This window comes from Tursiops truncatus, chromosome X, assembly GCF_011762595.2.
Source record: "Tursiops truncatus isolate mTurTru1 chromosome X, mTurTru1.mat.Y, whole genome shotgun sequence".
Lineage (NCBI taxonomy): Eukaryota > Metazoa > Chordata > Mammalia > Artiodactyla > Delphinidae > Tursiops > Tursiops truncatus.
In genome coordinates, this window is record NC_047055.1 from 24,664,409 (window position 1) to 24,691,366 (window position 26,958).

Sequence of the window (26,958 nt, forward strand, 5' to 3'; positions counted from 1 at the left end):
GAGGTTCATGAGTCTCCTAAACAAATCTATTTTTTCTGTCTTCACAAGATACATTTCATCCTTAAGCAGAAGCCTCATTGTTCTACCATGAGGCACAGTCCAGAAAATTAGATCCTGCTCAACATCATGAATGTGGTCAACTGTTAATTTCTTGTATCTTCCATTCTCTGCCAAGGTCATCCCTTTCACCCTATGAAAGAAATAAAAATGCTACCTATAACTCCCAAGCCCTTCAAGTTTCACATCCAACTTCAGAATCACTAACAAACCCGTTCAGTCTCTTGATTATTTCATTTGTTCCCACATGAATCAACAAATGTGGATAGAGGTCAGTGAGCTTGACAAATCTTGGCAGAATCTCTGTTTTGTGGCTGTCCACTCCAGGAAGAAGGAACACTGTGGCGATCCTGCATTGCCCTCTGTCCTCCTCATTCATTCATTGAACAAACAATAGCTCCTGATCACCTAGAATGCACCAGGCACTGTGCTAAGCATTGGTTATACACAGCAGCTAAACATGACAGACATGGTCCCTGCCTGCATAGAGGTTATAGTCTAGTGGGGAGGGAAGAGGGGAAAAATAAGTAATAAACTAGATTATTTCAGATAGTGATAAGTTGCTTCGAAAGACATTAGAGGAATATGATACAGAGAGCGAATAGGCTGGGGAGAGACCAGCTACATTAGAGGGGATGGTCAGGGTAGGCCTCTTTGAAGACATAACCATACATATAACCTGAGGAATGAAGAACTAGGAGTTCAACATGCCAAGAGCCAAAGGAAGAGCAATCCAAGCAGAACACAGGCCACAATGCTTGTTCCCAGAGTTAGTAACACAACCAATGCTGATACGGCCTGGTAAATGCATCCTGTAACCCCCAAGATATCAATCCTCACCCCATGCTTGCTTTCACACTCTTTCCACTAAAGGACAGCAACTTAAAAGGCTGAAGTGAAGGAAATAGCACCAAAAATAGGTCAAGAGAGAACAGAGAGGCAAGTGGCATTTTGCCTCCGTTGCCATTTAATACAAGAGAGAAAACACAGAGGCAATGGCTGGAAAACAGTATTTTTATCACATGTAACCTTTATTTTCGAGGAAGTTCTGGAAGTTCTCACCTAAAACCTACTGTGATCTTTCAGATTCTCTCTCCCTGGCTTGTTCCTTGGGGAAACTATGCAGCAGTGTTTTTTTTTGAACTCAGCACACAAACCAGATGATTTGGCTCTGAGCAGTGGAATGAAAATGATTCCCAAATCATTTTGGGAACTTTCCCTCCCTAGATTGAGTAGCAAAAACAGCAATAGTAATTAGTCCTCAAGCCCATCTTGGGCTCGAGTTTTTTACATGTATTTCTAAATGACTGCCAAATGACCTGCCTTCTGAGGTGACAGAATGAGCAACTGTTTTCTCATATTTTGGTGTGGTTTACTATGAGGTTGCTAAAAGTGAAGAAGGCGGCTAACTGAAAATTTTTGAGTGTCAAATACCGCAAGTAAGAGATACACACTGACTAAGGTAGGTTGTTTCAGAGTGGTACTTACAAAATGTAACACAGTGAATGTAGGCCAGATATGGAAAAGAAGATAAACTAAGATCCAGTGTTTTAATTATGTATGAAAAATATATCAAGTTACTTTAGTTCGCAGATGAGAGGAAAAGGTGTTATTATTGCCAAAAGGTGCTTTTAAGGAAGTTTCAAATAGAAAAGGACAGATTGGGGGCCCTTTAGCAACCTGGCTGGGTGTTTTCCAAGAACTCTTTTGGGGCAACGGCAACTTAGTGAATTTACCATTGTCTGACTTTCAGGCTTATGATCTCGGGAGCCTTATTTTGTCAGCGTACCCAGAGTAAATTGAATCTCCCAGAAGTCTCACCTTTAGTCATTCAACAGTGTTCCTTAAGAGCCTTCTGTGTGCCAGACTCGGTGTTCTAGGCAGTAAGATGTAATGGTGAGTAATACAGATATTAACAAATCCCTTCTGATGGGTGCATTCTTTTTTCAACTAGGTTAGTACATTTACAACCTAATTATCTCTTTTTTTAAAATAAATTTTATTTATTTTTGGCTGCATCAGGTCTTCGTTGCTGTGCACAGGCTTTCTCTAGTTGCAGAGAGCGGGGCCTACTCTTCGTCGCAGTGTGCGGGCTTCTCATTGTGGTGGCTTCTCTCATTGAGGAGCACAGGCTCTAGGCGCGCGGGTTTCAGTAGTTGTGGCACGCGGGCTCAGTAGTTGTGGCTCACGAGCTCTAGAGAGCAGGCTCAGTAGTTGTGGCGCACAGGCTTAGTTGCTCCGCGGCATGTGGGATCTTCCCGGACCAGGGCTCGAACCCGTGTCCCCTGCATTGGCAAGTGGATTCTTAACCACTGCACCACCAGGAAAGCCCCCTAATTATCTCTGATTTAACTGATCTGTGAGGTCACACAACCTTTTAATGACCAAATCTGAGCATTATCCCACTTAACTACAGAAAATCTAATCTTTTACCAGATTTCCCTCTCCGGAGTCTTTGAGAGTCCCTAAGGAATACTTACACATTCCTTAGATCTATCCTACTTATCCAGCACAGCAAGTGTCCAGTAAACCATTATTATATGCGTGAATGAATTTTGATATATATGTAGGTTTACAAAGCACTTTCGTGGTTCTTTCATCTTAATCAATCACTTACTATGTGCTCTGCAGAATACATGGCACTATGGGCAATAGATAACTCTCCCTGCCTTCAGGGGGGGTCAGATCTCATTTGTGGAAAACAAATATACAACATACAACACTTAGCTAAGAATCCGAGCAGTATAGCTAGTGAGCATTGTACAAGAACTCAGTGGGCATTCAGTAGCTAGGCAGAGTGTCACATTTGGAAATGGGAGATCCCTCCCTAGCAAAAGGAAAAGATAAGAATTTGGGTTGTGCATAGTGCTTAGAGCCCAATGGCAAGGCCCATCTGGCTGGAGCAGGAGGCATGGTAGGACACAGATTTGGATAGGTCAGATGTGGCCAGGTTAAACATCAGGCCTTCAGTGCCAGATTCAGGACTTTGGGCTTCACTGGCAAACAGGGAAGATGGTGTTTATGCAGAGAGAAGCATAATGATATTGCTAGCACTGGCCTATTAGGGTTGAAGGAGAGGATAGAGCCAAGTATTTCAAACTTTACTAATAAAAAGTGATACCACTGATGGAAATGGGAAGCTTTTTGTTTTTCCCCTAAAGGGATGAAACGTATAAATCTATGAAAAGAGATGCTGCACTAAGATTTGAGGTTAGAAAAAATTCAGAATGCTGTCCCAGAAGAAGGTATTTTGGTGGGCTGAAGGAGGTAAATTGATTGAAAGTTTCTAATCTCAGCTTGCACTAGATTCCTAAATCAACCTTGTCCTGATATGTCTTTCCCACTATTTCTATTCAGTTCAGCAAGTACTAACTGAGCACCTAGTGTACTCTGATCTCTGTGTTAGGCAGTGTGGGGATAGGAAAGAAGCATAGAGCATCTAGCATGGTCCCAACCATCAGGAGGTAACAATCTGGGGGATAATGCTGTTGTTCTTAAGTACCTGCTCTGTGCCAGATTCGTTACTAAATGCTTCCCATGAATTTACATGAATTTAATCCTCTCAACCACCCTGTAAGATAGGTTTAGTACAGTCGGCCCTCCATATCTGCAGTTTCAACCAGCCATGGATCGAAAATATTCAGGGAACAAAAATTCCAGAAAGTTCCAAAAAGCAAAACTTGAATTTTCTGTGCGTCAGCAAATATTTACATAGCGTTTACATTGTATTAGGTATTGGAAGTAATCTAGAGCTGATTTCAAGTATACGGGAGGATGTGCGTAGGTTATATGCAAATATTACGCCATTTTATATCGGGGACTTGAGCATCTGCAGATTTTGGTATCCATAGGCATCCTGGAACCAACCCCCCCATGGATACCAAGGGACAACTGTATCTTCATTTTGTGGATGAAGGAACTACGATTCAAAACAAAGATTAACCAAAAAATTGGTTAAATTACTTGCCCTAAGTCACAGTCAGCAATCAACCCGTGGAATCAGGATTCAAATTAAGGTCTGTCTGATGTTCTTGCTTTTAACTATTACTCCATTATCCAGGGCTTACGTGCATAAAACAATTAAGGAACAATACCAGATAATACTGCTCAGCACTTCTCATTCCTCTTTGTGGTCTTGTGTGCTTTGTGTGACTGGAGGCAGGTTCATAAGGAGAATGAGACGTGCTGTAGAATATTATCTTGGGATGACCTTTCTAAGGATTAAAGGTGGGTCAAACTGGAGATGGAGAGCGTCAAAAAATTTCAGTCTCACCATACGGCGGTACATTTCTCCGTCTCTGGTTACTGACCCATATTCATTCTCTAGTACCTTCCCAGCTTCTACTCTTTCACTTTAACCCATCTTTAGACCTCCTAGATACGTAGCCTTTCAGTGGTCTACCTTGAGCCAAGGATAGAACACATAATACCTATAGGAGTGGAGGGGGTGGGAGTGGGTAACATGTCCCTCACCTAATGTCAGTTATCTCAACCAGGCTCTTGATAAGGGCTAGGGCAGACAATTCAAGGTTATGTTCCCTATCGAGTGTCTGGAGCAAGTAGGTAGTCTAGTTAGTCTAGTTCAGTGGCCTCCAAATTTTTAACACAATTAAGTTAAAAAAAGGTGTATAGTCCAAAAAAAAAGTAAATATAAATTTATTTACAAATTATATATACATACTACAACTATACTAATGGATTGCATATATCATGATATAAACATACACAAAATATGAATTTTAATAGGATGAGAAAAGATAAAATCAGTCGTATTTAAAATAAAACTTTAGGAGGGAGGGGCAAGATAGGCATAGTATATTAAGAGGTACAAACTACTATGTATAAAGGAAATAAGTTACAAGGATATACTGTACATAGGGGATATAGCCAATATTCTGTAATAACCTTAAATAGAATATAATCTATAAAAATTTTGAATCACTATGTTGTACACCTAAAACTAATATAGCATTGCAAATCAACTATACCTCCATAAAAATAAGTGAAATAAGACTATTTTTATTAATGGTACAAAAATAATTTCTTTCTCACTTAAAAGTATTATTCAGCTTAATTTATTAAATGAGAGCAATATGACAACACAGTTTCTTAATTTTTAAAATCTTATATCCATTTGAAGGACTGGTTCTAAATTTAGGTTATTTCAATACTAGGTTTTACTGGATATCTTGGTTGAAAAAGAAAGGACACAAAGATACACAGATCCAAAGAGAAAAAGTACATCATTGTCTGTGCTTAATGTATCATCACAAAAGCAGTTTTAAAGATTTCATACTCCAATCATTCAAGTGTTTTTGTTGTAATTTGTCTAGCAAATTTCCATATTTCCTGATATTATGCCTGCAAAATTCTTCATCTGGAAGTTTTAAAGAGGTTAGAAATATTTTTTCAATTTTTAAAAATTATGCAGATACCAGAGATCTTTCTTAGGTGACAAAGCAACAAAACCACTTAAAAGACACTTTTTTTTAAAAGCAGTTACTTTTCACTCATTAAAAGTCACCTTGAAGGGATAGATTAAGTCTTTTTCTTTTTAAATAATCTCTTCTGGATATCATATTATATTATTATATATTATATATATAATATTATATCATATTATTGCCAACTACTTAGCAAGTAAAAGTCAGCAAATGTGGAATACTTGTTTTTGTTTAAAAGAAAAGAGTATAACATCTCTAAGTTCAACTACTTTTCAAATCTTTTCCTCAAGATAACTCGTGAACCCTCTGGGTGGTACAAAAGATTTCCAATGGTCATTCTTCCTACAAAGTATTCAAAAGACTCTATTATTTAAGATTATTTGAGCCATAACCTTCTCCCTGCACAGGTGGACCACAGCGTGTTGTAATACACTGAAAGCAAGAACAAGTGAGGCCACTGCTGAGAACCACTTTGAATTGTGAAGCACTCATTCTTCCTTCACGGTGCTGATGGATATATGTGACACATCTAACTCAGAGATCCAAGTGAGGGGAGCAGTGTCAATCCAAAGATTAAACTTTAGTAAGGCTTAATTTCTTTCTTTTTGAGATAAAAATTCAATATAAATTTTAATGTTTTCCTCATACTCAAATAGGTCATCTTGCACACCCCCTGGGGGTCCATACATCTTTCTTCCACTTTGGAGACCACTGGCCTAGGTTACTGATTAAGTGCAAGCCATAAACTTTGAAGCCAAATGACTAAGTGGGTGGTAGGGTGAGTAATTAAGAGAGTTGAGTAGCTCACACAGTGTCCTTAACCAGGGGAAGGCCATCCTAGGTCTGCTCAGAAGTGGGCTGAAGGAGTAGCTAAGACAAAATAGGATCAGTGGCTAAACTTAATAGTATCAGGTGCTAAAACAATATTTTCAATTCCATAGTGTGAGACACTCTTATGAAAGTAATAGACATTTCTGAGAAAGAAAAGCTAATAAAGAAATTTCATATAGAATACAACGTATCTAAAATATAATTGTTAGTAATTACTAACATTTCTAATGCTTCCTATAGACTCAAAGCAGTCTCCCATTTATTAACCTGTTTAATCATCACAGCAAGCCTATGAGATATATGTAGTCTCATGCCCACTTTATAAGTGAGGAAACTGAGGCCCAGAGGGAAGACTTTACTTGCTCAAGGTTGCACACTTACAAAATGGCAAAGCCAAGCTTAGGATTCAAGTGTCGCTTCTCTTCCTTCTGCCCCCAGCCTAACATGGCACACAGCAGCGCCAATCTGGGGCCAGCAGCTCAATTCCAATACAAAACGAATGAATTCCACTTCAGGAACTCCTCTAATCCTCCTTGGGTCCTTGCCTTCAAATCCTAAACAGAATGGCTTATCCTGGACCCCTGACTTCCCAGACACTATTAAACCCCCTGAAAATGTCCACTTTGCTATCTGTGTTCCTCAGTCTTCCAAGGACCAGGAGCAACTCTGGAAATATACTTAGTGCACAAAAGCCACATGCAGCGTGGGATGTTTTCACCTACAGTGTATGCTTAAGTTTATTCTTCCTACCAGACTATAAAGGGTTGCAAAGTGGCCTGTGGTCCATTCACTGGGGCTACGCATTGGTTCCTCTTAGTTACCACATGACATTTCCTAGGACTGGGAGGCAATGCACAGAGTAGGAGCTACTGCAAAATTTTATCAACTATGACATATGTGGATAGAATAAAGGTGAAAATATTAAAATTCCTTTGGATTTAGCACTTTGAAACTTAATGTAGCATCCTTCATAGAACTAATTTGTTCTTCAAGGCAGCTTATTAATGGAAAAAAGAAATGGAATATTCCTGAGGGAATAATTTCAGTACAGATGAAGGTCAGCTAGTCTTTCCTTTAAAAAGTGTTAATACCTCAGCATGGCACAAAGTAGCGTGGCACTCATTTAGCAAATTTACATACATACTTACATATGCACATATATGTATGTGTTATGCATATACACACAAATATATATATATTTGAAAAATTAACATACAAGAAAACCAGAGTACTCTTAATAATCAGAGAAGCTACAGAGCATCACAGAAAGATATGGGTTAAACTGAGTATGTGAACCTGGGCAAATTAACTCTCAGTCTCAGTTTCCTAATCTTTAAAATGGCAAAATAATAATATCTACCCCCATTGGATTATTGGAAGGATAAAATGAACTAATACACGTAAAATCCTTAGCACACTACCTGGCAATTTGCACTCAATAAATGTTAGCTTTTTTAAAAATGATGATTATTAGCTATTATTATTATCATTATTATTGTAAAAGCAAGAAACCTAAAGATTCATTTCTTCTGGAGTGAACTGAGAAAAGCCTATGTTGTCACTACAGAAAGTTATTTAGCCTAGAGAAGGCTTGAGGAGTATGGTCCAATGGTCCATGAAGGGGTTGGATGGGGACAGCACTGAGAAGCTGTTCTCATTGTAAATGAAACACTGATCAAGGAGAAATGAGCAAAAGTCAAGTAAGAGGGACATGGTTGGAAATAAAGTTTCCTGACTTCCCCGGAAATGGAGCAGGCTGCTGAGAAAGCCAGCGGGGCCCCAACCCTAGATACCGCCCAAAAGTTACAAACACCCATTCATCTGGCAGAAAGTAGGTTTCAGGTCCCAAGAACTGTATTTATGAATCGCTTATACATCACATGCCCACCAGCTGTAATGGGAAATTTCCATTATCAATCTACTGGGAAACCATACGGGAACCCTGGCTTCTGCCTTTGACAAAGCCCATTCACATGACCGCAACAGTAGTTCTCTGCCCCGGCACCATAAAGATCATGATCGCCAGGCACCTTCCCAGCACCATTATCACTTTCACCTTTAAATGTCATCATCTGAAGAAATTAATGGGCACATTAAATTTTCCACCTGCAAATGAGCAAATCCAATTTTTTCAGATGACTCATGGAGAAGTAATCTGAATTTTCCATCCAACATTAAACTCAGAAAAGCCAACACCACACCCACATGGGGTTTTGTTGATTTTCTGCACCCCAAACCATTCTGAAAAGTACATGTCTTTCTGAATACAAAAGGCTCAGTTGTAGAATTAACAAAGTGAGATGGGATTGTGAGATGATAAATTAACTATTTTAGGTCAAAGAGGTGTCGATGAACGTGCCATTCCTTCCCCCCCCCCATGGCATTCCTTTTGGCCTTAGATTTTAAGTTCCATAAAGTTCCTTCTTTGTAGGTCCAATGCTCCTTCTATATTCTGAGGGTTAGACAAGACTCTGGACTGATTTTACTTGTACATTTCAAGTAGTCAAGTCCAACATCTTCATAGCTTCTTAGAGTACATTTTCCTTCACTTTCAAACTGGGAGCTTTATGTTTTCCCAGCTTAGTGAGGTTGGACTGATTGCTAAAAATAGCTTGGAAAGAAGACCCAAGAGGCAATTTTGTTTTAAGAAGTAAGGTCAGTTTTCAGGATGCAAGGCTGGGCCATACCTAGAGTACAGAGTATAGAGGACACAATCAGAAAGCTTTGCTTTCCACATCACTTCATTTGCTTAGAAAGGGTGGGGCGTCTGGCAGGCATCACACACACCAGACAGTCCTGCTTCTAACCTAAATTATCTAGGTTATTTGTAGAGAAGTGACAACTTCTGTAATGGCTAATCTCTCCATTCACGTCATGGGCTTCACACTCCTAACTTTGCCCCCACTTTCTGGAAATCATTGAGATAGGAAAGAAAGCACTCATGCTATAGCCACATGGAGAGTGTGAGTTACATATATAAATTATGGAATCTCTTACCAGGTATATTAGTTTGCTAGGACTTCCATAATATATCACCATGGGCTGGGTGGCTTAAAGAACAAAAATTCATTTTCTCACAGTGCTGGAGGCTAGAAGTCTGAGATCAAGATGTTGGCAGTGTTGTTTCTTCTAAGACTTCACTCTTTAGCTTGTAGATAGCTGTCTTTCCCTGTGTCTTTACAAGGTTTTTTTCTGTATACATGTGTGTCTCTGTGCTAATTTCCTCTTCTTATGAAGACCCCGTCATACTGGATTCAGCCCCACTGTAATAACCTCATTACAGTTTAATTACCTCTCTAAAGACTCTGTCTCCAGATACAGTCACATTCTTTGGTATTAGGGGTTAGGACTTGAACATATGAATTCTGGGGAGACAATTCAGCCCATGACCAGGCTTTTAAAAAATGTGTTTTATATGTGTGGGTTTAATAGATAGCTTTACTGAGGTATAATTGACATACAATGACTGAAAGTAATATGTATAATGTTATAAGATTTGACATATGTATATAGTCATGAAACTTTTGCCACAGTAATCAAGATAATAAACTTCTTCCTCATCCTCAAAAAAAAAAAGAAAGCCCCTTGAGATGTTCAGGACAGTGACGCTTCTGTGGGCCATCTTCTTGATCAATTCTTAGCAGATCTCTGCAATCAACCTAATATCTCAGAGAGTAAACCATTGCAGACACCAAACATATGGTCAATGAGTTGAGATATATACATGTGCACTAAATACTATCATTGTAATCTGTATGGGGTCAGCTTTTGCGAACACACTGACTCTTAGCATGCACACACGTGCACACAGATACAGACAAACACACACACACACACACACACACACACACACACACACACACGCCTACCCTATCCCATGGGTCCTATTCTTCCCTCTAGTTCTGCTAGACTAATTAGATAAACCCCTCCCCAGCAAGTCTCTGATAACTGTTTCCACCTTAATGTATTGGTGTCCCTCCCCATCCAGCTCCCTATATTTTTGAGAGGGGCTCCAGAACAAACAATATTTTGTTTCTTTCTCTAATGGGAAGTTCAGGCCTTGGGGCTTGCCTGTAGGGGAAGAATCTGACAAAGGAAGATCCTTTCCCCACACCCTACAAATCACGAGGCTTAGGTGACTGCCTATGCCCTCGACATAAAGCTGGCTCCAAGTCCAAACACACACATATGGTGTCCAGCTGCCTCTCACTTCAGAGTCAGAGACTTGGCCTTCCTCTTGTCTTCCCCAACCTACATTCCATCACCTCCTCATAGATCACTGATGGGAGCCATATGTTCAGAATTTACATGTACTGTATTCATAATGGAAAATTCTAGTTAGACTTCTGCAATAGATATCTGGATGTCAGCTTTGTTAAATTTCTCTGGACACAGAGCAAAGCCATTTGGCAGTCATATGTCTCTCCACGTCTTATAAAAGTAAAATAATAATCTTTTGTACTTAGGTAGACTTCCTTGACTGTAGAGTCTGAAGACTTTTGTAAATATTCTCACAAGCATGTGATTCCCTTTCGTCTGTTTAGACTATTATATCACTTTCAGAGGCAAAACTTAACTCTGCATTTCTAAATACATTCCAACCTGTCCTCACACAGAAAGATACATACATATACAAGTTGTGTGTCATCAATTGCAGAAGCCTTTAGTCCAGCCTAGACAGATGTTTCCCCATCTCCTGATCTGTGCCAGATTTGCACTTGCTTATATAGTGTCTTCTATGGTCCTCTAATTGCTTCCAATGTGTTAAGCTGATCTTGCCAACCATACTGTAACATCCTTGAAGCCCTGGTCTGCATATGATACTTCTTACATAGCCTACAGAACTTACCATGGAGGTGAGCATCTGGTAGGAACTCTAGAGTAAATGAATGGTTGAATCAAATTCATCTTCTTAATGTATTCTCTTAAAATATTGGGTAGAACATTTTAAAATAAAATCAAGGCATATGGGTGGGAGGAGAGTGTGAGTATAAAATGATAGCACAAGGAAGGTTTCTGGGGAGATGGTTTACATAAATCTATACATGTGCTAAAATTCATGTAACTGTGTACTTCCCCAAAAGTCAATTTTACTGTCATACATACAGTCATACTGTATGTATGACTGTATGTATGATAATTTGAAAAACTAAAAAAAATTTAAATCAAATAAGTGAATATATTTTACTTTAAGTACTGTTCTCTAACTAATCTTGAAACTTACTCTAATCCTTGTTTCCTATCCAGAATTGAGTAAAAAGTTTCTTTCAAATCACACACACCTTTTATAAATCAGGGACAATCATCACATAGGTTTCAGATACCTCTCCTCTTTAATAATCAACTGAATGATGCCAGGGGTTACACTATCCAAACTGATCAAAGGGAACTGAAGTTCTAAGAAGTCTATTAAAATGATAGCGCTTAGACTAGAAGCTATTTTAAATCCAGTGCTTTTTCACTATACCACAGAGGTAAAATAATATAGGATTCGTCTGTTTATATGTTAATGTCCTTCCTCATACCACAGAGGATTTGAGGCAACTTATACATACTTATGTATACAAACTTATACATACAACACATTACATGTAAAAATTATATTAACTAAATATCAAAATTGGGAGGAAAAAAAAGCAACAAAGCCAGAGGGCAGAATAGGACATAGATGTTCAAGCCATAGAATCCTACATGGTTAATAAAGTTGGAGCTTCAAATTTGGCTCTGAACATCCTGGCAGCCAAAGCAATATGATCATGCATGGTTATTTACCAGATTTGTATTGTCCATGAGGAATAAAAGCATACCAGTTCCTCAGGATAAAAAAAGATTTTCCTGGCACTTAGTTCTAAAATTTCTCATGTGGGGATATCATATGGAGGACGCTGAATAATAGAGTGGATGGAGTCTTCAACAACATCCTTAAAATGTATTTAACTGTTTCTGCAGGATTCTAAAAAAAAATCCTGTAAAAAATGTTCCCGGGTCAAACAAGTTACACCTTTAGCAAATTAACTGCCCCCCTCTGAGCCTCGGTTTCCCCATCATTCCCTACCAGCTCTGACATTCCTAGACTGTGACTTAATTAAATATTGGCCTTCCACCAACTTATGTGGTCTTTTCCAATCCATCTTCATTGCATGTGTGTATGTTTCTATGCTGGATATATCTTCAGTGGTCCAGGTCATTCAGTTTCTCTTTCATTTCATATCCTCAAACAGGGCCAACCTCAAATGTAGACATAACAGACAGCTTGCAATCTGATATAATTGTTTAGCGATTAAAAAGTCCCCCTCCCAGTCTCCCCCAGTACTACTCCCCAAACAACCCCAAAACAGTAAAACCTTCTCCACAGGCCCTGATGCTGGAAATTCTGCTATCCCTTGGCCAAAGGGTAGGAGAAAGGAAGAAAATTGACAACCCACTATGCGCTAGATACTTTTACACAAATTTTATCTCATTAATTTTTTTACAACAATCCTATGAGTTAGGTATTATTATCCCAATTAAGAAACAGGCTTGTGGTGGATTCGTATTCTGTCAACCTAGCTAAGCTGGAACTAGGGTCTCTAGAATTTCCTTCCTTATTCCAAATAATTTTATCAGGGCCATGAGAGAGATTTTGCATGAAATTTGAAAGATGTAAGTGAAGTGGCAGCCATCATTTTCTTACGCCCAGATGGTAGGGGCAGGGCGCCAGGTGCTATTCCAGCCTAGGCACGCTGCCTCTTCTCTACTGGCTCTGCTTTTGGAGTGGGGCAGTGTCTGAGCCCCCAGCGACTGCTAAGCCTCCTCCTTCAGCCCGTCTGACTCAGGGGCCAGGTGTGAGTTTAGTTCCATAATGAAGCACACCACCTTCTCCTGCAGGACAGCCCCATCTTTGAATTTGGAGACTTAAAAGACTATGAGAGATTGATGTGGATTCCAGTTTGTTTCATGGGTTCCAGCTGGTCCTTATAAGTTCTAGTTTGACCTTGCTGTCCTCTACTTCACATTCATCTTTCCTGACTATCTGTCCTGCTGACTTCAGGCCCAACACCAAATGCAGAAGCAACGGCCTGATGTGAACTGTTTAATCCACTCCCACAATTGTCTAAGGTCAAATCCCCATGATAGATCCTCTGTTTTATATCACTCCTAATGGTCCTGCTTCTCTAATTCAACACTGAGTGATACAAGGCTCAATGAAGTAAAATTATTCGCCCAAGGTCGTAAAGCTGGGAGCAGAGTTGTGAATTCAAATAGGTTTATCTGACTCCAAAGTCCACGCTTAATTGCCTAGGAATTAAGAATTTCCTGTTACCTAACAGAATTTCCTGTTACCTAAGCCCTGATGAGAACCAGCACTGATTTTTCCAGGGAGATAGTAAGCAACTGTACTCAGAACTCCAAACCCCCATCGTGCTTTATTTTCTGCCATAGAACTTATTTAACACACTGTACAATGAACTACTATATTTTGTTTATTGTTTGCCCAGTCCACTAAAATATAAGCTCCATGAGGGCAGAAATGTGGGGGGGGGGGGGGTTTGTTGTTCATTGATATATCTCCAGTACCTAGAAAAATATTTTGCACATAGCAGATGCTCAATTAATTTGTGTGGCTGAATGACTGAATCTATATCATACCAGTCAACAAGGACAGCACTTTGGGGTAATAAAAGCACTAAAGGAATCCAAATTTAGTCAAGAAAAAAGTTATTATAAATGTTGTAAGTGTCCATCTCTCTTAAAACAAAAGCTAATGGTGATAACAAAGCATTTTAATAGTGTCGAGAACTCATATCAACATAATGAAAAACCACCGCTAATAACAACACAAAAACCTAAACAAATATATTGTCCATGGTAACCTGCTGTCTCTGACACTAGCTCAGTTGTACAGTAAAGCTACATTTTGAAATATTCCTACTTGCAAGTCGGTCATTGTTGACTTCTGGCCTTTGTCTCTTTAGGAAACAGCCAGAAAACAGTAGAAAGAAGCGCAGGTGCAGAATCATAGGCTGTCACAGCTAAAAGTACTTAAAAGATAATCTTTCATTTTACAGGTGAGGAAACTGAAGCCCTGAGAGAAGTGATTTTCCTAAGGTCACACAGCTGGATCTGGGTCTGGGTCTCCTGCGACCTAGAATCAAATCTCTACTGTACTGTGACCTCTCTAAGCAGCAAAAGGAGACTGATTGTATATACCTTAGAGTTGACATCAGAATTAAATGAAATAATACATGAAAAGCACTTAGCACGGTGCCTGGCAGAGAGTAAACATGTTAGTTACCTCTCCCTGCCAGACAGGCACGCAGACACACACACCCCGTAGCCCATCAGCATAAATCTTTCCTCTTCTCTCCTTCTGGGTCCCCTACAACTCACACCATCTAAACAAGCTTTTGTACTTATTTTAACTCTCTTCTGTGATGACAGTTCTGAAACCACTTTAAGAATCTAAAGAACCCAAATAAAAATGCAAATTTCAGAAACAGGGACACTTATTTGCTGAATAAACAGATTCATAGCTGCGTTTCTTTAGCTAGCATATTCCACTGGCATATTTAAAATTTGAATTGTTCACCAAAAGTGCATTTACTGACTACCATTTCAAGATGAAGAGCAATGGCAGAGTTCCAGGCACACCTGCATTCATTTCAAGCCATCTGGAAAATTCCTGACGTCCTCATTTCCCTCAGTGTAAGTCTGACAATCCCTGTGCTGTTGTCTGCCCTCCAAAAGTTGATGGAAAGGAAAAGAAGTCACTTTTCGGGGGTGGGGGGGTCTATTCTGAAAAGGCTTTAGTAGAATCTACCGAATTTGGCATTTTGCTAGGTGCAAATTGAGAAATGGTGGAACGACTGGCAGCAGAACTGGGGGGAGTAATGCACTGCCAGCTGTTTCCTCAAATCTCATTTTGTAGATGACCACGTCTTCTGCCACTTCTTAAAGTTAACTCTGTTGGGGTTAACTTGAAGATGTTACCAGAAAGCTGAATATGCTCTCCACAGTCAGTGGAAAGTCCATTCAGAAAACCATAATGAGAACACATACCTGTCTGATACTTCAAGAGCAAAACTGAATTCATGTTCCTAACTATTTCCAGTCAACAATCACTAGTAGTCTGTCCTAAAAGACTGTCCTTCTCCATGTCTATCAAACATAAGTGCATCTCATCTTGTGTATGCTCCTAGGGCCCTGTGACAGGCCAGAGGAACAAAAATTCTCAGCAAGCACTGCAGTACTCTAGTGGCAGGGCAGAGGGGAAAAAGAAAGTTATGCTCCAGTCCAATTCCTCGTCCATTGCAGGACGACACAAGCACGAAAGCCATAACTAGATCCTCCCAGACACCCCCCAATAGAGGTCAGTGCTCCCATTTCCCATAATCTTTCTTTGGACCTGAGACTTGCTATGTGGCAAGCATGTAAGAGGACCAAAGGCAGGTAATGAGGCCAGGCAACCATATTCTACCTATGGGCTAGCCTCCAACCATTAAAAACATTTGGTGTTCAGAAGTTTTTAAAAGCATTCTTCACATAACCAAAAAAATACCATAAAATAGATGCTTTTGGACATAAATACTTAAGATATGTAGAGTCTCAAGGAGCTGGGTTAAAATCCAACTTCTAGCACTACTAGCTGGGCATTCTTAAACAAATAACTTTATCTCCCTAAATTTTAGTTTCCTACTCTATGACATAGGGATGATAATTATACTACTACTTCATGGGATTGTTGTGAGTATTAAACATAATATATGTGGTACGATGTCTGCCATCTCCTTTATAACACTTCTGCATACACAGTGTGATATTACATATGGGACAGTAGGTTTTAGCTTTACTTCTAGGGTCAGTCATTTGCCCTCATCAGGATATAGACGGGGGAAGGGAGCCAGAGCTATAGCAGAAAGGGCCACAATACAGAGCTGATGACCACAAGTGTTTCTGTTACCTATATCTCCGACACGGAACCTATACTTTGGTAATTAGCATAACAAGTGTCAAAAGTTTGTTTCATTGATGCCTGCTAACTTGAATGATAAATATAAAAATTGGCTCTAACTGGTTAAAAAAAATATCTTAGAGACACTCCCACCCTTGCATGAACAGGGTATAAGAATCTAACGAATCTCGTAACCTCTCTGTACCATTAATGAAAGACTTGAAAATATCTAAAGAGCCTTATTCCAGCCATTGATTTAAAATTTTTTTCTTGGTTGTCTAATGTCTACTATAAGGCACAAAAATCCTGCTTCTGGGAGGAATGTCACTGAATATAGAAGAACAGAGGACTACAAGAATCCTCCCTAAATAGCAACTAATGACCCAGCAAAAACTGCCAAAATCAACTTTTGAGGAACTCTTGAATACAAAATCGAAAACTGACAATAACCAGGGAGAGATGTGAAGAAAGAGGAGGTTGCTTTGCGGTAATAGAGTGCAGTGTTGTTTTAAATCACCCACCCACCCCCCCCACACACATCAGACTAGCAGTGGCTGTGCAAACCACAGCCTGCACCTCTGATGCAGATTGCTAATGCCAGAGGGAGCAATACGGACCTTATTCTCAAAAAATTGGGCCTTGACCTGTAAGGCAGTTCTCTCAAGAACCAGAGCCCAGCTACCCTTTGTTTTGCCCAACTCTGAGTTCCCAGTGCTAGGGCAGTTTACTGGGCAAAAGCATTCAAAAAGGTACAGGTATTAGCTGAAGCAGTCTGGGAAAAGGAACATTTGCAACAAGAAAGAGACCAGGAAGTCTTGGAAGGAAGAGGTTGGGAAAGGAGCTACATGTGGGAATAAAGGCTTTAACAAGCTCCCATGTATACCAGGGAATCGAGGAATGCATACACATGCCCTACGTGGGATGCATATTCATAGAAGGCCAGAGAAGACCCTAAGCTTTAATGTCTGGCTAGCTTTCAGGCTCTATACAAGTAGGAAGTAAAGACTAAGAGTTGTAATCAGCCTGGCTAAGCATTGAAGGAGAACCCCAACACAGAATCAACCCGCAAAGACTAGGAGAGCAGTCCTTTTTCTTTCTTTATTATTTTTTCTTCCTTTTATCTTTTGTTGGCTGTAGGCATTTAAGGTAACTCTGTCAGAACACCAGCTGACCACTAAACTAACAGAACAGAGGCTTCAGGGCCACAAATAACAAAGAATACAGACTTTATGAAAAGTTTAGAAAAACCCACAACAGGCAGCAACAACAAATTCTGGGTAGAGTGGAAAATCTGTTTTTCAGAACTGCCACACTATAATATTCAAAATGCCCAGTTTTCAACAAAAAAAATTTCCAAGGAATGCAAAGATACAGGAAAGTATGGCCCATCCATAGGGAAAAAATTGAAACCATTCCTTAGAAAGCCTAAGTGTTGGACTTAATAGACAAAGACTTTAAGTGAACTGTCAAATATGCTCAAAGACTTAAGGAAACCATGGACAAAGAACTAAAGGAAACCAGTAGAACAATGTCTCAATAAATAGAGACTATCAATGAAGAGATAGAAATTATAAAAAAACAAATGGAAACTGAAATGAAAAATCCACTAGAGGGGTTTAGCAGCTGATTGAAGAAGTAGAAGAAAGAAACAGCAAACTTAAAGATAGGTCAGTTGAGATTATTCAGTCAGAGAAGCAGAAAGAGAAAAGAGTAAAGAAAAATTAATAGAGCCTAAGAAGCCTGTGGGACACCTTCCAGTACGTACCAACATATGCATAAACAGATTCCCAGAGGGAGAGTAGAGCCAGAAAGGAGCACAAAGAATGTTGGAAATAATAGCCAAAAATTTCCCAAATTGGATGAAAAACATGAATCTGCATATCCAAGAAGCTTAACTAAACCCAGTCGTGATAAATTCAAGGAGCTTCACAGCAAGAAACATAATAGTCAAATTGTCAAAAGACAAAGAGAGAATCTTGACAGAAGCAGCCCATCACATATGAGGGAGCCTCAAAAGATTAATAGCCAATGTCTCTTCAGAAACCATGGAGGAAGTAGGATGACATATTTAAAGTTTTGAAAGAAAAATAATGTAAACCAATAATTCTACATCTAGCAAAACTATCCTTGAAAAGTGAAGAAAAAAATTAAGGCATTTCCAGATAACAAAAACTGAGGGAGTTCATCACCAGTAAACCTGCCATACGATAAATATTAAGGTGAATCCTACAGAATGAAATGAAAGCGCACTAGACAATGATCCAAAGATACATGACGAAATAAAGAACAATAGTAAAGGAAGCTACATAGGTAAGCATAAAAGCCAGTGATATTGCATATATGATTTCTAACTCCTTTTTATCATTCTTTTCTGTCCCCATATGATTTAAAAGAAAAATGTGTAAAATAATAATTACAAAGCCATGTTAATTGGCACACAATATATAAAGATGTAATTTTTGAAAACAACACAACGCAGGGGCACAAAAATGTAAAGGAGCAGTTTTTGTATACTATTGATTTTATTAATACTAAATTAGGATTAATTCAAACTTGATTGGTATAAAATTTAGATATTAACTGTAATCTCTAGGGTAAACTCTAAAGAAAGAAACTTTAAAACATACAGGGGAAAAAAAGCCAAGAAGGGAATCAAAATTGTACTCTAGAAGAAAAACCAATTAACCATAAAAGAAGGTAGTAATGGAGAAATTGAAGAACAAGAAAGGCCTAACCCAACAACCAAAGGAGAAAAAACCAATGAAAAAAATGGGCAAAGGATCTGAATGGACATTTCCCCAAGGAAGATATCCAAGTGGCCAAAAAGCACATGAGAAGGTGTTCAACATCATTAATCATTAGGGAAATGCAAATTAAAACCAAAATGAGATACTACTTCATACCCACTAGAATGAGTATAATTTTAAAAATATATTAATAACAAGAGTTGGTGAGGATGTGGAGAAATGGGAACCCACATAGACTGCTGGTGGGAATGTGAAATGTGGCAGTCCAGTGGAAAGCAGTTTGGCAGTTTCTCAAAAAGTTAAACATAAAATTACCATATGACCCAGCAGTTCCACTACTGGGTATATACCCCAAAGAATTAAAAACAGGAACTTAATCAAATACTTGCATGTGAATGTTAAAAGCAGCACTATTCACAATAGCTAAAATGTAGAAACAATCCAAATGGCCATATCAATAGATTAAAAAATGTGGAATATACACAGGGAGCTACACTCAATATCCTATGATAAACCATAATGGAAAAGAATATTTAAAAAAGAATGTAGCAAGAGGCAGGAGATATGGGGATATATGTATATGTATAGCTGACTCACTTTGTTATAAAGCAGAAACTAACACAGCATTGTAAAGCAATTATACTCCAATAAAGATGTTAAAAAAATTACGTATAACTGAATTACTTTGCTATACAGCAGATATTAACACATTGTAAATCAACTATACTTCCATAAAAATTAATTTTTAAAATGTGGAATATGTATACAGCAGAATATTACTCAGCCATAAAAAGGAATGAAGTACTGACATATGCTACAGTATAGATGAACCTTGAAAACATTATGCTGACTTTCTGGACCAGCGTCCTGTGAAGAAATCTGTGCCTTAGTTGTGCCTGTGCAGAGCAATGATTCCTTCACCTTTTCCTTTTCTCCAGTTACCTTTCTCCATGCTTCCCAGTCTCAGCTTTATCCTAACAATATTATATAGCAAATAAAAAGACTGTGACAACAGAGGGAAAACAGCAGAAGCAAGAAGAACTACAATCCTGCAGCCAGTGGAACAAAAACCACATTCACAGAAAGACAAGATGAAAAGGCAGAGGGCTGTGTACCAGATGAAGGAACAAGATAAAACCCCAGAAAAACAACTAAATGAGGTAGAGATAAGCAACCTTTCAGAAAAAGAATTCAGAATAATGATAGTGAAGATGATCCAGGACCTTGGAAAAAGAATGGAGGCAAAGATCGAGAAGATGCAAGAAATGTTTAACAAAAACCTAGAAGAATTAAAGAACAGACAAATAGAGATGAACAATACAATAACTGAAATGAAAACTACACTAGAAGAAATCAATAGTAGAATAACTGAAGCAGAAGAACCAATAAGTGACCTGGAAGACAGAATGGTGGAATTCACTGCTGCAGGACAAAATAAAGAAAAAAGAATGAAAAGAAATGAACACAGCCTAAGAGACCTCTGGGACAACATTAAACGCAACAACATTCGCATTATAGGGGTCCCAGAAGGAGAAGAGAGAGAGAAAGGACCAGAGAAAATATTTGAAGAGATTATAGTCGAAAACTTCCCTAACATGGGAAAGGAAATAGCCACCCAAGTCCAGGAAGCACAGCGCATCCCATACAGGATAAACCCAAGGAGAAACATGCCGAGACACACAGTAATCAAATTGGCAAAAATAAAAGACAAAGAAAAATTATTGAAAGCAGCAAGGGAAAAACGAAAAATAACATAGAAGGGAACTCCCATAAGGTTAACAGCTGATTTCTCAGCAGAAACTCTACAAGCCAGAAGGGAGTGGCATGATATACTTAAAGTGATGAAAGGGAAGAACCTACAACCAAGATTACTCTACCCAGCAAGGAACTCATTCAGATTCTATGGAGAAATCAAAAGCTTTACAGACAAGCAAAAGCTGAGAGAATTCAGCACCACCAAACCAGCTCTACAACAAATGCTAAAGGAACTTCTCTAAGTGGGAAACACAAGAGAAGAAAAGGACCTAGAGAAACAAACCCAAAACAATTAAGAAAATGGCCACAGGAACATACATGTTGATAATTACCTTAAATGTGAATGGCTCAAATGCTCTAACCAAAAGACACAGGCTTGCTGAATGGATACAAAAACAAGACCCATATATATGCTGTCTACAAGAGACCCACTTCAGACCAAGGGACACATACAGACTGAAAGTGAGGGGATGGAAAAGATATTCCATGACAATGGAAATCAAAAGAAAGCTGGAGTAGCTATCCTCATATCAGATAAAATAGACTTTAAAATAAAGAATGTTACAAGAGACAAGGAAGGACACTACATAATGACCAAGGGATCAAACCAAGAAGAAGATATAACAATTATTAATATATATGCACCCAACATAGGAGCACCTCAACACATGAGGCTACTGCTAACAGCTCTAAAAGAGGAAATCGACAGTAACACAATAATAGTGGGAGACTTTAACACCTCACTTACACCAATGGACAGATCATCCAAAATGAAAATAAATAAGGAAACAGAAGCTTTAAATGGCACAAAAGACCAGATAGATTTAATTGATATTATAGGACATTCCATCCAAAAACAGCAGATTACACTTTCTTCTCAAGTGCACATGGAACATTCTCCAGGATAGATCACATCTTGGGTCACAAATCAAGCCTCAGTAAATTTAAGAAAATTGAAATCATATCAAGCATCTTTTCTGACCACAACGCTATGAGATTAGAAATGAATCACAGGGAAAAAAATGTAAAAAACACAAACACATGGAGGCTAAACAGTACGTTACTAAATAACCAAGAGATCACTGAAGAAATCAAAGAGGAAATCGAAAAATACCTAGAGACAAATGAGAATGAAAACACGATGATCCAAAACCTATGGGATGCAGCAAAAGCAGTTCTAAGAGGGAAGTTTATAGCTATACAAGCCTACTTCAAGAAACAAGAAAAATCTCAAGTAAACAATCTAACCTTACACCTAAAGGAACTAGAGAAAGAAGAACAAACAAAACCCAAAGTTAGCAGAAGGAAAGAAATCATAAAGACCAGAGCAGAAATAAATGAAATAGAAACAAAGAAAACAATAGCAAAGATCAATAAAACTAAAAGCTGGTTCTTTGAGAAGATAAACAAAATTGATAAACCATTAGCCAGACTCATCAAGAAAAAGAGGGAGAGGATTCAAATCAATAAAATTAGAAATGAAAAAGGAGAAGTTACAACAGACACCGCAGAAATACAAAGCATCCTAAGAGACTACTACAAGCAATTGTATGCCAATAAAATGGACAACCTGGAAGAAATGGACAAATCCTTAGAAAGGTATAACCTTCCAAGACTGAACCAGGAAGAAATAGAAAATACGAACAGACCAATCACAAGTAATGACATTGAAACTGTGATTAAAAATCTTCCAACAAACAAAAGTCCAGGACCAGATGGCTTCCCAGGTGAATTCTATCAAACATTTAGAGAAGAGCTAACAACCATCCTTCTCAAACTCTTCCAAAAAATTGCAGAGGAAGGAACACTCCCAAACTCATTCTATGAGGCCACCATCACCCTGATACCAAAACCAGACAAAGATACTACAAAAAAAGAAAATTACAGACCAATATCACTGATGAATATAGATGCAAAAATCCTCAACAAAATACTAGCGAACAGAATCCAACAACACATTAAAAGGATAATACACCATGATCAAGTGGGATTTATCCCATGGATGCAAGGATTCTTCAATATACGCAAATCAATCAATGTGATACACCATATTAACAAATTGAAGAATAAAAACCATATGATCGTCTCAATAGATGCAGAAAAAGCTTTTGACAAAATTCAACACCGATTTATGATCAAAACTCTCCAGAAAGTGAGCATAGAGGGAACCTACCTCAACATAATAAAGGCCATATACGACAAACCCACAGCAAACATCAAACCAATGGTGAAAAACTGAAAGCATTTCCTCTAAGATCAGGAATGATACAAGGATGTCCACTCTCCCTGCTATTATTCAACATAGTTTTGGAAGTCCTAGCCACGGCAGTCAGAGAAGAAAAAGAAATAAAAGGAATCCAAGTTGGAAAAGAAGAAGTAAAACTGTAACTGTTTGCAGATGACATGATACTATACATAGAGAATCCTAAAAATGCCACCAGAAAACTACTAGAGCTCATCAATGAATTTGGTAAAGTAGCAGGATAAAAATTAATGCACAGAAATCTCTTGCATTCTTATACACTAATGATGAAAAATCTGAAAGAGAAATTATGGAAACACTCCCATTTACCATTGCAACAAAAAGAATAAAATACCTAGGAATAAACCTACCTAGGGAGACAAAAGACCTGTATGCAGAAAACTGTAAGACACTGATGAAAGAAATTAAAGATGATACCAACAGATGGAGAGATATACCATGTTCTTGTATTGGAAGAATCAATATTGTGAAAATGACTACTACCCAAAGCAATCTACAGATTCAATGCAATCCCTATCAAATTACCAATGGCATTTTTTACGGAACTGGAACAAATCATCTTAAAATTTGTGTGGAGACACAAAAGACCCCGAAGAGCCAAAGCAGTCTTGAAGGAAAAAAACGGAGCTGAAGGAATCAGACTCCCTGACTTCAGACTATACTACAAAGCTACAGTAATGAAGACAATATGGTACTGGCACAAAAACAGAAACATAGATCAATGGAACAAGATAGAAAGCCCTGAGATAAACCCATGCACCTATGGTCAACTAATCTATGACAAAGGAGGCAAAGATATACAATGGAGAAAATACAGTCTTTTCAATAAGTGGTGCTGGGAAAACTGGACAGCTCCATGTAAAAGAATGCAATTAGAACACTCCCTAACACCATACACAAAAATAAACTCAAAATGGATTCGAGACCTAAATGTAAGACCGGACACTATAAAACTCTTAGAGGAAAACATAGGAAGAACACTCTTTGACATAAATCACAGCAAGATCTTTTTGATCCACCTCCTAGAGTAATGGAAATAAAAACAAAACTAAACAAATGGGACCTAATGAAACTTCAAAGCTTTTGCACAGCAAAGGAAACCATGACCAAGACCAAAAGACAACCCTCAGAATGGGAGAAAATATTTGTAAACGAATCAACGGACAAAGGATTAATCTCCAAAATATATAAACAGTTCATGCAGCTCAATATTAAAGAAACAAACAACCCAATCCAAAAATGGGCAGAAGACCTAAATAGACATTTCTCCAAAGAAGACATACAGATGGCCAAGAAGCACATGAAAAGCTGCTCAACATCACTAATTATTAAAGAAACGCAAATCAAAACTACAATGAGGTATCACCTCACACCAGTTAGAATGGGCATCATCAGAAAATCTACAAACAACAAATGCTGGAGAGGGTGTGGAGAAAAGGGGACCCTCTTGCACTGTCAGTGGGAATGTAAATTGATACAGCCACTATGGAGAACAGTATGGAGGTTCCTTAAAAAACTAAACATAGAATTACCATATGATCGAGCAATCCCACAACTGGGCATATACCCAGAGAAAACCATAATTCAAAAAGACACATGCACCCCAATGTTCATTGCAGCACTATTTACAATAGCCAGGTCATGGAAGCAACCTAAATGCCCATTGACAGACGAATAGATAAAGAAGATGTGGTACATATATACAATGGAATATTACTCGGCCATAAAAAGGAACGAAACTAAGTCATTTGTTGAGACGTGGATGCACCTAGAGACTGTCATACAGAGTGAAGTAAGTCAGAAAGAGAAAAACAAATATTGTATATTAACACATGTATGTGGAACCTAGAAAAATGGTACAGATTAACCGGTTTGCAGAGCAGAAGTTGAGACACAGATGTAGAGAACATATAGACACCAAGGGGGGAAAACCACAGTGGGGTGGGGATGGTGGTGTGCTGAATTGGGCGATTGGGATTGACATGTATACACTGTTGTGTATAAAATTGATGACTAATAAGAACCTGCAGTATAAACAAACAAACAAACAAAAACAACTAATACTAAACTTTCTTTGGGTTATTTGTATGGAAATATGTTAATATAAATGTTTTAGACCTTAAAAAAAAAGACTGTGACAAGTTGAAAGGCACAGCACAGAATAAAGGAAAAATCTTTTTAAAAAAAAAAAAGAAAACATTATTCTAAGGAAAGAAGCCAGACACAAAAGGCCACATGTTGCATTATTCCATTTATATGAAATTCCCAGAATAAGTATATCCATAGAGACAGTAAGTAGATTAGTGGTTTTCAGGGGCTGGGAAAGGGGGAGGGAGAAAGTGAGTAGGGAATGATTTCTTAATAGGTATAGGATTTTCTTTGAGGATGATGAAATGTTCTGGAATTAGTGGTGATGCTTACACAATACTGTGAATGCACTAAATGTCACGAAATCGTACACTTTAAAATGATTAACGGTTAATTTTATGTTGTCTGAATTTTACGTTAACCAAAGGAATAATTTTTTAAAATCCTTCTTCTGAAGTGTGGTTGTACCTTCTTTCTGTGACCTTTCTTAGGCATGTTGTGGTCAAAGCCTTTTAAATGACAGGGATATTAATTGCTGGGACATTATCAAGCTTATAGAACTGGTTGCATGAAATATTTTGTCACTGCTATTAATGAATATTCATTTAATAAATGTTAATGTGTATGATAAAATTTCATCATCCAAGACTTTCTTTCATTATAACCTCATAGGGAGATTGTGAAAAAGTGAGACCGTCATCCATCTCAAACTCAAACTTCTTTGACAGCTCCCATTATCTCCAAACAAACACAGATACAGTTAAATTGACTAAGGCCAGTTTACAATACATGGTAAGTGTTCAAAGAATGTTCATTGTTATTATTATGTTTTGAAATGAATTTAATTATGACATTAAAACCTGCAAAAACAGTGAAAAGGGCGGGGTGTGATTTAGTTATAGTGCAAAAAAGAGGATTTCTAAATAAATCACATCTAACCAAAGTACAATCATATAGAGTACAGGTTCCAGAAGCCCACCACCACCACACATGCAGAACTATAAACACTGTAAGGAAAAGGTTGCGGAAGCCATCAAATACCTTTAGACAATAATATAAATATTATGCTTAATCACACAAGCAAATTTACCAACTCCCAGTGGTTAAAGAATGTTCCCCCGAAGCCAGATTGTGTTTAAACTCCATTTAAAATAACACATCCTAAGCTGTTAAGGCTTTTCACTTTCCTAGGCATGCTCACACAGCTAATCATCTTATTCTCTCCATACCAGTGTGAGATAGGTAAGGCAGGCATTATTCTTATTTTACTGATGAGGAAACTGAGGCACAATGAAAGGGAGTAACTTGGCTAAAGGTACACACAGACTCAGGTCTTCTAATTCTCCTCCCAGAGCTTTTTCAACTCAACTTCCAATTATGTAGATTCAGGTTCAAACGGGGTTCCATGCAAGGAGAATATCACAATTGAGATAAAGAATCAAACAACTAAACAAAAGAAACCAAACAGTGTAAAGCCACAGAGCAAAATACATGACACATTTTTCTCCAAAGAGTCACTCACAGTTTTTTTTGATGTTGTTTTTGTTTTTTTGTTTTTTTGTCCGTGCCGCACGGCTTGTGGGATCTTAGTTCCCAGACCAGGGATTGAACCCGGGCTCTCAGCAGTGAGAGCGTGGAGTCCTAACCACTGGACCGCCAGGGAATTCCCAGAGTCACACTTTTCTTAATCCCCATTTGCAGTATCATCTTGCAACAACTTTGGTAACACTCAGAGGCAACAGCCAAATAGAGATTCAAAGGAGAAAAATCATACCACTACCACATAAAACTACTCCACCCACCCTACCGGAAGGCAAAGCCATTGGCCTTTACTGATGTGAT

General features: G+C 38.3%; 1 long non-coding RNA gene across 1 annotated transcript in view; it reads right to left on the reverse strand.

Moving 5' to 3' along the window:
* Positions 1 to 26,798, reverse strand: part of LOC141277551 (uncharacterized) — a 65,555-nt gene extending 38,757 nt beyond the window's left edge. Inside the window, exon 1 of the long non-coding RNA XR_012329123.1 lies at positions 26,639 to 26,798. This is a non-coding gene — a long non-coding RNA (uncharacterized lncRNA). The remainder of the gene's footprint in view (positions 1 to 26,638) is intronic.
* Between the last annotated feature and the right edge of the window lie 160 nt (positions 26,799 to 26,958).